This window comes from Balaenoptera borealis, assembly GCF_965194805.1.
Source record: "Balaenoptera borealis genome assembly, chromosome: 2".
NCBI classification, from domain to species: domain Eukaryota; kingdom Metazoa; phylum Chordata; class Mammalia; order Artiodactyla; family Balaenopteridae; genus Balaenoptera; species Balaenoptera borealis.
This window is the reverse complement of record NC_138867.1, coordinates 93,309,239-93,321,528: the sequence shown is the minus strand read 5'-3', so window position 1 is coordinate 93,321,528 and position 12,290 is coordinate 93,309,239.

Below are 12,290 nucleotides of genomic sequence, written 5' to 3'. Positions count from 1 at the left end.
GTCAGTACTCGGCATAGTTCTCACTTACAGCTAGTAGTCTTTTTGAAAAGACCCTTGAAGAAACTTAACACACCCTCCTCTGGGGACACCATTTCCAAGAAACGTCCTGCCCTACACTGCTTAAACCATTTCATGGTGGGCTTGGCATTTGCTTGATCTCTGATACCCTGGAAACTTTTCCAGACCCCAGCCACGAAGACAGTAGTGTGCGCTTGCCTACAAGCAAAATTACCCTGCAGAAGGTAATTCCAAATATTTGGGCAGGACTTCACTTTGCTTCCTTCAGAATGTCGTGCTCAGGCTCTTCCTCCACCTAAACTTAGGCTCTTGTTATCGCTCGCCCGTATTATTTCAGGAAACTCCCTTTGAAAGTATTCTTTCTTAGTCCTGTGATCTGCACCCTGCTGCAGAGTTTTCCTCGTTGCTTAAGCTTGAAAGGCTCTCCGTTCCCTACAGACCAGAGCTCCCATTCCTTAGTATAGCATTCACTGGCCCTGCGCACAGACTTGCCCCAACATTCTCTCTTTGTCCTATGCAACCCCTCTGCTCTTTCAAATTGACTTTACAGTACTGCCTTACACTTCAGTGAAAAGCTACCTTGCCCACTCTTAGGCTTTTCCTTTTGTGCTAATTCTCCTTCCTCTTTTCTTCCCCAGATCTTAGCTCAATTCTCTCAGTAGTCCCATGACCATCCAGGCAAATCAGTGACCAAATTAAATCAAAAAAAAAAAAAGTAAATAAACCAATAATAGGATTACTGTGATAGCCTCCCCGCTGAGGTGTCCATTTCTGTCTTTGTACCTACAGGCAATTCTCAGTGTGGCAGCCAATTGGAATATTTTTAAAATGTGAGTCAGGTTGTGTTGTCTTTTTGCTCTTAACCCTCCAGTAGCTTCCCATCTGCTGAAAGAGTGGCCTCAAGGTCATAGATGATATGTGTGGTTCATCCTTCTCCCTTCTAATTTCATCTCCTATTGCCTGCTTCCTTGCTGTGCCTCAAACAAGCTGAGCCCACTCCTGCCCCTGGGCTTTTACTTTTCTTCTGTCTCAGTGGCTCTCATACAGCAGTGATGTTGTCCCCCACAGGACATGTGGCAATGTCTGGAGACATCTTTGGTTGTCAGACGAGTGGTGACAACTGGGGTAGCAGATGTTACTCACCACTGCTAGCATCTAGTAGGGATGCTAAACATCCTGCAATGCACAGGTCAGTCCCCCCCTCCCCCCCCCCCACAGAGAAGAATAATCCAGCCCCAACTGCCAGTAGTGCTGAAGTGGGGAAACCCTTCTCTATCTAAAAGCTCCAGATAAGCACTTAACTGTCTCCTCCCATTCGTCAGGTCCTTGATCAAATGACAAATTTGTGAGGCCCTCTCTGATCCAGAATCGCAACCCCCAACGCTCTCTAGCCACTGTCTTGCTTTATTTTGCTCTATAACACTTATTACTCTCTGATAGTCTATGTGTTCTACTATTTGTATTTTTTTTCTTTCCCCGCTAAATTATGAGATCCACAAAGGTGGGTATTTTTGCATGTTTTGTTTATGTCTGTGTCTCAAACACCTAGAACAGTGCCTGGTACTTAATAGGTGTTCAGTAACTATTTGATGAATGAACGAATATCTAACATGCATTGTACTACTCAGTAGTCTATGTGTTACATGTACTAATTCACTTAATCCTCACAACAGCATGGCGTAGATACTATCTATTTTATCCTCATTTAAGGGAGGGAAATGAGGTATGCCAGGGTCTCAAAATTGATAAATGTCAGAGCTAGAATTCAGACAGGACTCTTACCCCTCAATATACTGCTGATACGGGTTAAATTGTGTCCCCTGCAAAATGGATAAGTTGGAGTTAAAACTCCTACCTTGTTTGGAGGTAGGGTCTTTTTAGAGGTAATCAAGTTAAAATGAGGTTATTAGGGTAGACTCTAATCCAATATGACTGGGTCCTTATAAAATGGGGAAATTTGGATGCAGAGACAGACACACATAGAGGGAAGATGATCTGAAGACACATAGGGAGAAGCCAGCCATCTACAAGCCAAGGAGAGAGGCCTTCCCTCACAGCCCTCAAATAAAACCAACCCTGCTGACACCTTGATCTTGGACATCTGGCTTCCAGAACTGTGAGACAATACATTTCTTTTATTTAAGGCAGTTTGTGGTACTTTGTTACGGCAGCCGTAGCTAGCACAACTGGCTACGAGGATAACTGAATTTTGAACTTTTTAACCAGTTGTGTGTTTGTATAATTTCCTACTAAGTGAATACAGTAATTATTCATTTGCCTGGACGTCAGTGTCATGTTTTTGAGAACTTCAAGTGATTCACAGTTTGATAGTCTTATCTTTTTTAAGCCAAGGAGCAACATCTTTCAAGTTAGGTATTCAAATCAGCCTAGATTTTTATGACTACATTTCATATAGTGTCAACACACTATGCATGAAGTATTTGGAAACATACTATTCATTTGGAATTCTTTTGTATAAATATTGCTCCCTTCCCAGTTTTCTGTGAAGTTAGATTCCAATTTTTTTTCTTTCCTCCGTCATTCTAACACTGGCAAGATGAGGCAGCAAGGTAAGGCGTAGTGTGTGTGTGGAGCACAGCCTCTGGATCCAGCCTGTACAGATGAAATCCCAGCTCCACCATTTAGCTGTGTGACTTTGGGCAAGTTACATAAGCTCTCTGTTCCTCTGTTCCCTCATCTGCAAAATAGGGGTGACAATAGAACCTATTTCATAGGGTTATCATGATGATTGAATGAGTTGCTATTTGTAAAGTTTTGGGAAGAGTGCCTGTTGCAAAATAAGTGTTAGTTAAGTATATATATATATATTTTTTCTTTTTTTCTTTTTTTTTGGCTTGTGGGATCTTTAGTTCCCCGACCAGGGATCGAAACCATACCCCCTGCGGTGGAAGCATGGCGTCTTAACCACTGGACTGCCAGGGAAGTCCCTCTTAAACAATTTAAGAAAGAAGAAGAAAAAACACAGCTAAAATTGAGATAGAGGAATACATAGTTCTTGCCTTTAGGAAATGACAGTAAGGTTGGGGAGTGTGGGACCCTTAGCCCATTCAGGCATCACTACAAAGCTTAGACTCTTTCAGAGCTAAGAAAAAAGATGCAGAAGATAAGAGCTCAGACTTGGGTCTCAAACCATTCACCTACTCATATTTATGGAGTATATCCTAGGTGCCAGATGCTGTTAGACCTGGGAAGCAGACAGACCAGGTCTCTGCCTGGAAGGCCATGGAGAAGGCTGGCCTGAAGCAGGCTGACTTTGGCAGCTCCTAAGAAGGAAGTCAAACCAACTTGGGATGATGCAAATGCTATTACTCTACCCTTTCCTGAGCTAGAGAAGAAATTTCTGCCCGAGACCTATGATCAGGTCACTTTTGTTCTCCACAGCCTGTTTCTTCAGGTTAAGATAATTTCTTAACCACTTGAAGTCATTAACATATTTTTGTTCTAACTCTCACGTATGTTAGGAAGAAGTTGTAGTGCATAGTTTGCCAGATAATCTCTTTGTTACCCTCCCCCCACCCCGCGTATGGAGGGGGGGACCCTGGCTTTTATTGGAGCCTGGCACCCATGAGGTAGCCAGCCTTCTCAGTCAGGAGACCCTCTGACCCTGTGGACACAGCCCTGTTGCACACACACCCCCTCCCTCTGCTGGAGGAGGCTAGTGGCAACATGTCATCGAAATAAAAAGAGGAAAAGACGAAGTAAACAAAACCTGAGGCACAGACGACAGGAGGAAAATGCAGAGGCTATTAATATAACTGAAGAAAGAGTATTAAAAGAAATAAAATGTGAAAATTACCATGCTTCATTGAATACATTTGAATTACATTTTGTTTGCCTCATTTGTCTTATTCTTAAACATTTTCTACTGAAAATATGGACAAAGCATTTTATTGTGTTTCCATGTATCAAACAAGAAGTTGAATTTTAGAAAATAACTGCTCACAATTGAGAATAAATCAACCCGGGAATAACCTATGGTTTAGCAAAAGATTTTTATTCTGAAATTAAGTATCATATGCCATTGCTATTGCACATAAATCTAGAGATTTTCACCAGTTATAAAATGGCCGTCCATTTCTCTCATAGTGCCTGCACAGGAGACAAATAGAAAATAAGTCACTGGTAGGTTGCTTCTCTATGTTCAAGACCATTTAGTCCAGTTCTGGACAAACCATGGCATTTGGATTCCATACTGAGATTGTCCACTGACCCTGGGGTCTGGTTCCAACCACAGAGAACAATCCAGATTCGCCTCATAGCCTATAGGGTGGTGTGCATTTTTTGCTTTTCTTTCCATGTAGGAGAAGCAGGAGAAAGAGTCAGATAATTTTGTGCACTTCCCTTTGTGACTAGGCATCAGGAAAATGTACTTAACTTGAATAAAGGAAGCGAGCAGTTGTATCAGTTTCTTGTGGCTGCTGTGACAAATTACCACAAACTTGGTGGCTTAAAACAACACAGCCTTGTTGTCTTACAGTTCTTTATGTCAGAAGTCTGAAACACGTCTCACTGGGCTAAAACCAACATGTCGTCAGCAAGGCTACATTCCTTTCTGGAGGCTCAGGGGAAGATCTGTATTTTGGCTCATCTTGGGTTTTTGGCAAAATTCATGCTCTTGTGGTTGTAGGACTGAGGTTGCCATTTCCTTCCTCATCTTCAAAGCCAGCACCAGTCAGTTGAATCCCTCTCATACTTCAAATTTCTCTTCCTTTTTCTTCCATCTCATCTCTCTGACCCATCTTCCTTCCACTTCCATTTTTAGGGTCTCATGTGATTATGTTGGGTCCACCCAGATAATCTAGGATAATCTTCCTATTTTAAGGTCCATAACCTTAATAACATCTGCAAAGTCCCTTTTGCCATGTAAGGGGACATAGTCACAAGTTCTGGATATTAAGGGCATGGACATTTTCGGGGGGGTCATTATTCTGCCTACCACACCAGCCATACATGGAGGGTCCAAAACCAGCCTCAAGGTCCCTAGAAAGAATGAATATGTTAAGATCAATGAGCTGGTGTAGCCCTTTTATTCACACTGAGGGCCCACCCAGGACATGGCAAAGGTTTAATTAAGGCACAGGTCCTGAAGCAGACGCCCTGGGTTACTAGCTGCAAAATCTTAGGAAAGTTCTCAATCTTCAAAAGCGCCACTTTCCTTGGTTTATAAAATGAAGGTAATGTTAGTATCTACCTGCTGTAGCCTGAATGTTTGTGTCCTCCCCAAATCCATATGTTGAAACCTAAACCCGAATGTGGTGGTATTTGGAGATGGGGGTCTTTGGAAGGTAATTAGGTCATGAGGGTGGAGCCCTCATGAATGGGACTAGTACCCTTGTAAAAGATGCTCCAGAGAGCTCTCTTGCTCCTTCCATCATGCAAGGACACAGAGAGAACATGGCAGTCCATGAACCAGGAAGCCAGCTCTCACCAGATACCAGATCTGGCAGCTCCTTGATCTTGGATTTCCCAGCCTCCAGAACTGTGAGAAATAAATGTTTGTTGTTCGTCACCCAGTCTATATAAGTCCAAATGGACTAATATAATACCTCATAGGGTTGTTGAGACAAATGGCATACGTCATCTAAAGCACTCCTTAGAGTGCCTAGCCTCACGAGTGCTGATGAAGTTTTCGCTAATCTGAAAGATTCATACATACACGAAGTGTCATAAGAGCCGATACCTAAAATTCCTCTCTTGTCTCATCCCTTTGATTCCAGTATTTGCTATCTGTGAAAATAAAAATACTCTAGAAGAAATAAGAGCATATTTTCATCAGCAATTACGGGAAAGAGGAAGGAAAACAAAAATTTTCACTGAGCACCTATTTCGTGTTAGCGATTTGTGTCCATGATGGATCTAAGAGCATATTTTAATAGAGTGGAGGCACCAGGTGCTTGAGGATTTAAAAAGTAGGCTTTCTCCAGGTACACAATAGTGAAACCAAGTTGCTAATTTCCTATTGCATTTAGGACCCTTTGACTAATCAGTGGCCAAAGGAAATGGACTCGCCAGGCCTGCACAGATGAGAACAAGGAACTGACCTAACAACGTGTGCCTGGTCAGGTCAAGCTGTCCTCTGACACGCAGCAAGCTGATGTATGCAGCTCTTTATCACTTAACAGTCTCCAAATGCTTCCTCTCTCTCCTTGGGCTCTGTCTTTCAACCATTTTTCGATGGGTTTTGGCCCAAGATCCTCCAGCTCTTGGACATCAATCATGCCATGACCACATTCATTGACTCAAGAACATGCCTCTTCCTTAAAATACGTAAATAACTTTTGCTTTATTATGAGCTCTGCCATGCACTTAGGAGAGGATGACTTGATCTTGTAGCCTTTTGCTTATTATCCAGGATGGTCTCTCTAAAATCAGTACTGATGTAGATTTATAACTAGTTAGTATTGAGGGGTTTGGAATAAGATTTGGGAGTACAGGCTGGATTTTTTTGTCACTTGTGTTTCTAAGAACTCCTTACCTATCGACCACCGAAAGAAAAACTCTCTGCTGAAAGTGAGAATGTATTAGTATAAAAAATTATGATGTGTGTACACTGCCTCCAAAAAACATCACCTGTTGTGTGTATCATCTTAATCAGCTTTACACAGTTTACTGAAAGTCACAGTGTTGAGACTTTTGATGATCATTCTTAGGCAAACAGTTTGAACTTGGAAACATTAATCATTACAGCTGTAACTTATAATTTTTTACAATTGTCACTAAATTTTTGTTTAGCACAGTACACCAAGTCTACATCACCTGAATATTTGGTATGTTTATATCATAGTGACATATGAAATGGATTAAAGGAGGAGTTTCCACTTCTGGATTTTTGGGGAGTGTGGTTACTTACAGCATATGTCTTTAACATGTAGGAGGACCTTTATACTTGCTTGATATCAAGTTCACAACTTTAATGTTAATGCCATGATTTGGTTAGATACAGATATCTTAAATAAGCCACAAAAGACTTGAGTGCAAAATTAAGTGGAGGATAGGCAGTTATCTTGATAAGCTAAAACAAAAACATTGGCTCAATTTCAGAGTAATCTATTAAAAATAATTTTTTATAGTTATCTCAAATTACTTTTTCCAATTTGTATTAATTCAGAGGAGAATAAAGAAAAGAATCAAGTTAGCCTGAAGACCTGCATCAGTTTATAGAGTATGATTTCTTTTCATTTGCCTTAGATTACATCCCCACTGACAGAGGAAAGTGGAGAGTTAAGCAAAAATCTTTGGATTTTACTACTAAAAATTATATGAACAATAACTTGGTGTAGACAGCCCCATGCTATGGCCTTTTAACAGAGAAAAAATGGACATGGGTAGATTTTTCAGGATGACTTAGAATGGTCGGTGCTGTTTTTGTCAAGCATAGAAAATATTCCAGAATATACTCCTCCACCCTTGAAGTCACTTTCCATTAATATTAGACCTAACTATTTAGATTTAATTTGCTAAAGGTTTTAGACTCATTTTCAGAAGGCTACTGAATCATCAGTACTTAATATTCATTCATTCAACATTTATTTACTGAGCACCTACTATCTGCTAGGCACTGAATATACACCAGAAACCAAGATAGATGAGGTCCAAGCTTTATGTATCTCATAATATTTGATATCTATCCGTGAGAATTCGAAAGAAACTTTAATATCTTAACCCAATACTTATGTTTTTCTTCACTAAAGAGAAAACTATTATCAAGGTCAAGAAACTTCTCCACTTGACCATTATGTGGTATCATTTGTTCATTCTTTACCAGCCCCCCTGTACTCTGCTAGCAGCAAATCCTTTCCAACTCCATCAGCTTTCTCTCCCCCTTTCCCCAGATCCAATAGGAGTTGGGGGAGTAGTGACTTCATGGATGAATCATCATTATGCCACATTACATAATAAATTCATAAGTGCTAATAGTGGAAAAAACTAAACAAGGGGGAAATATCCATTGTTTATCCCCCATCTTCCAGTCTCCCAGTACTTCCCTAGAGGGGTCAGTTGTGAAATGATCAGACCCGTGAGGAGTGGGAGGGAGAGTTAATCATTGACCTGACCAAGTACCTTATGTTAATAATCTCTTTTTATTCTTTAGGGAGACATTTCCAACTGTATAAACAGACATATTATTGTTTTACCTTAATGCAAAATGTGTTGGCAATTAGAAATTGTTTGTTATACCAGTGAACTAACATCTGTTAACAATGAGATTCTGGCATCCTATCCCACTTGAGTAATTCTGAGGAAAGGAAGCCAGAATAGCAGAGTCACCCCAAAATAGCCTGAGACTACAGCTTTGGTCAGGACAACACAATGCCAAAATTGTGAGGTGAGCAGAGCTATTTATTCACTGACTCATCTGTTTTACGCATATCTATATAGTGGCTGTGATGTGCTAAGCATTGTTCTTGAAGGTGAATAAGATGCACTTCCTGCCCAAAGAAATCTATAAATTTTAGCTTCCCTCTCCTGACCTTTTTTTTTAACCTCTATACCTTCCCCATATGTCCAGTATCCTAGTACTTCTTGTTCTTTGCTCTCTTTATTCTCTCCTGTTGTCAAAAGCTCTTCTTAGCTTCAAGTTGAGAATAAATTGATTGTTAATTCATACTACTGTGTAAAAGACTGTAATGGCTAAATTCATTGTATTCTACTATCTTTCTCAGAGGTGTTTGCATTGTCAGAGAAAGGAATTCCTTAATCTGAAGCAGTGAAATTAACGGTAGAGCTCTAGACATTAGTGAAGCAATAATGGAGCCTTTCTCCCCTAAATGTATGTAATTTCCCAAGGTCCACCATAAATGAATAAGGCTAGTCCTGACTTTGAGTCCTGAATTATCAGTTCACTTTTTGACATGAGTCCTACTAAACCAAGCTGGCTACATTTTTTTGTGCTAGTACAATTAAACCAAAATCTTTTAGGTATTAAAGCACATTTCTCCTTTCATCTGTAATTAAAGTTTTCACAACTTTTAATTTTTTTTTAATAAATTTATTTTATTTATTTTTGGCTGTGTTGGGTATTCGTTGTGGCGTGCGGGCTTTCTCTAGTTGCAGCGAGCTACTCTTCATTGCAGTGCACGGGCTTCTCATTGCGGTGGCTTATCCTGTTGTGGAGCATGGTCTCTGGGTGCACTGGCTCAGTAATTGTGGCACATGGGCTCAGTAGTTGTGGCACACAGGCTTAATTGCTCTGTTGCATAAGGAAACTTCCCGGACCAGGGCTCTAACCCACATCCTTTGCACTGGCAAGTGGATTCTTAACCACTGCACCACCAGGGAAGCCCAGTTTTCATGACTTTTAAAAGTAGTTTTCTCTATTATGTACTTACTCATTCAATAAATGCTTGTTGAATGCCTATAAAATGCCAGTCATACTATTAAGCAGAAATAAAAATTCCTATTGGCATTAATAACACAAAGCATAAAATAGATAAGTACAAATTTGATAAGATATTGTTGGACATTTAAAAATATTTATTTATTTATTTATTTATTTATTTAGGCTGCTCTGGGTCTTAGTTGCAGCACGTGGGATCTTAGTTGCGGCATGCGGACTTCTTAGTTGTGGCATACGGACTCTTAGTTTGCGGCATGCATGCGGGATCTAGTTCCCTGACCAGGGATCGAACCTGGGCCCCCTGCATTGGGAGCATGGAGTCTTACCCACTGGACCACAAGGGAAGTCCCTGATGGACATATTTAAAGAAAACTACATAACTTGACTGAGGAACATAAAAGACTTGGGACATATTCAATATTATAAATGTGTCAGCTCTTCCCAAATGTATCCATAAGTTTAACACAATCCCAGCGTTTTGGATTTGACAAAATGATTCTAAATTTCACCAGTAAGGATAAGCATGCAAAAATAACTAGTAACATTCAAAAAAAGAAAAATATGTGGGGAGACTGTCTTATCAGGTATATAGCTACAGTAATTAAAGCCATATATCCTGGTGCAAGAATGGACAAATCAGAGAAATAAAACAACATATAGACAGACAACAATATATACGTAAAAGTAATGTGAAACAAAGTGGAGGGGAGGACTTCCCTGGTGGTCCAGTGGTTAAGACTCCTCGCTCCCAATGCAGGGGGCCCAGGTTCAATCCCTGGTCAGGGAACTAGATCCCACATACCACAACTAAAGAGCCCGCATGCCTCAATGATGATCCCACGTGCCACAACTAAGACATGGTGCAGCCAAATAAATAAATAATTTTTTTTTTTAAATGGAGAGGAATGGTAAAAACAGACATCTAAAAGGCAAAAGCAAATCTGGAAAAATATTTCATGTGTATATCACAGACAGGGTTAATAACTATGTATAAGCAGTTATCTAAGAAAAATAGGAAAATTACAAGAAAAGTGGACAAAGTGAATAGGATAATTCACAAAATAAGAAAAATACACAACAACCATGGGAAACATGTTCATTCTCACTTTAAATCAAAAACTGCTGGTTAAAACAATGAGATACCATTTATGACTGGTGGGTGAAAAAAAAAATTAAAATTGATAATACCCAGGACTGATGAGAAAGTGCAGAAAACATACAGGAGGATATTCTATCAACACTGTTTTAATACCAAAAGATAGGAAAAAGCCTAAACCCCATAAGTAGACAATGGATTAAATGCTAGAGTATAGCTGTACAATGGAATATTATTAAACAATTTAAAAGATGACATAATTTAAAAGGGTGACAAATTTAGAAAGAACAATTAAAAAGGGTGACAAATATTTTAATGGACATGAAAAGCTGTTCATTATGTATACTTTTATTAATTTCTGAATCAGTACATGCCTTTTTAGAATAGATGCATATGTATATATAAAGTAAAAAATTTAAGTTTCCTCTACTTATCCCCCTTCCATCCCATTCCCTGCTGTTAAAAGTTTGATTTGTACCCTGCCAGATCATTTTCTGTACAAATAAAGTCATATATCTCTATATCTAGATTTATATTTGTATCTAGATATAAACATAGAATTTTAAAATGAAATACATTCATACTATGAACATATGTATTACTCAGTAACTTATTTTTTCATTCTACCACATACCAAGAATATCTATGATATATTAAGTAAAAAAATAAGGTTGTAGGGCTTCCCTGGTGGTGCATTGGTTAAGAATCCTCCTGCCAATGCAGGGGACATGGGTTCGAGCCCTGGTCCGGGAAGATCCCATATGCCACGGAGCAACAAAGCCCGTGTGCCACAACTACTGAGCCTGTTCTCTAGAGCCCACGAGCCACAGCTACTGAGCCCACGTGCCTAGAGCCCGTGCTCCCAACAAGAGAAGCCACCGCAATGAGAAACCTGCGCACCGCAACGAAGAGTAGCCCCCGCTCGCCGCAACTAGAGAAAGCCCGCGCGCAGCAAGGAAGACCCAACACAGCCAAAAATAAATAAATAAATAAATAAATTTAAAAAAAGAAAATGTATTTGCGTAGAGTGGTGAATTTGTAGCAGTAGTAAAAGATTTAACTCCATAAAATACTGGCCCCATGGATGTGGGTGTTTCTTTATGCCTTTGTGGGTATCTCTCTATGTATCAATCTTTGGTTTTGCCATAAGATATTGAGAAAAATTGTGTTACTTATTGACTTCATCAAATAATTATATTTTCTATATATTTTATGTTAGGAGTGAAACTCAGTTGTTGCTTGTTTAGAGGTTTGGGATCAATCATCCTTTATATTTCTTTATAGCACTTACCACTGTCATTGTAATATTATGCATGTATTGGTATATGTCTGCCTATAGAATGCAATCTCCCTGAGACCCAGGACTTTGTCTTGTTTTCTGCTGTACCCTGATTGGGTCCATGCGCCAGCCACCCCAGAGGTCCTTCATTTACCCTGTATCAATCCCAAACCTTTCCCTTTTGCACAAAAGTAACCATATCTTGACTTGTATGGTCATTTCCTTGCTTTCTTTATAGTCTGTCAACCAAGATACATCTCTAAACCCTATAGTTTAAAAAATGTACACCTTTTAAGTCTCTTCCAATTCTCCAAGTACATTCTAGTCTTCCTTTGCCCCACCTTTTTCTTTACAACTTAGTTCTGGAAGAACCTGGGTTGTTTGATTTGCTTGCACAGTTTCCCACAATTGGATTTTGTTAATTGAATTCCCCGTTCCTCTGTCTCCTGTATTTTCTACAAATTGGGAATGGGATTATGAACTTGATCAGATTTAGGTACAATTTTGTGACAGACTCCATTGTAGGTGGCATGGAGGAG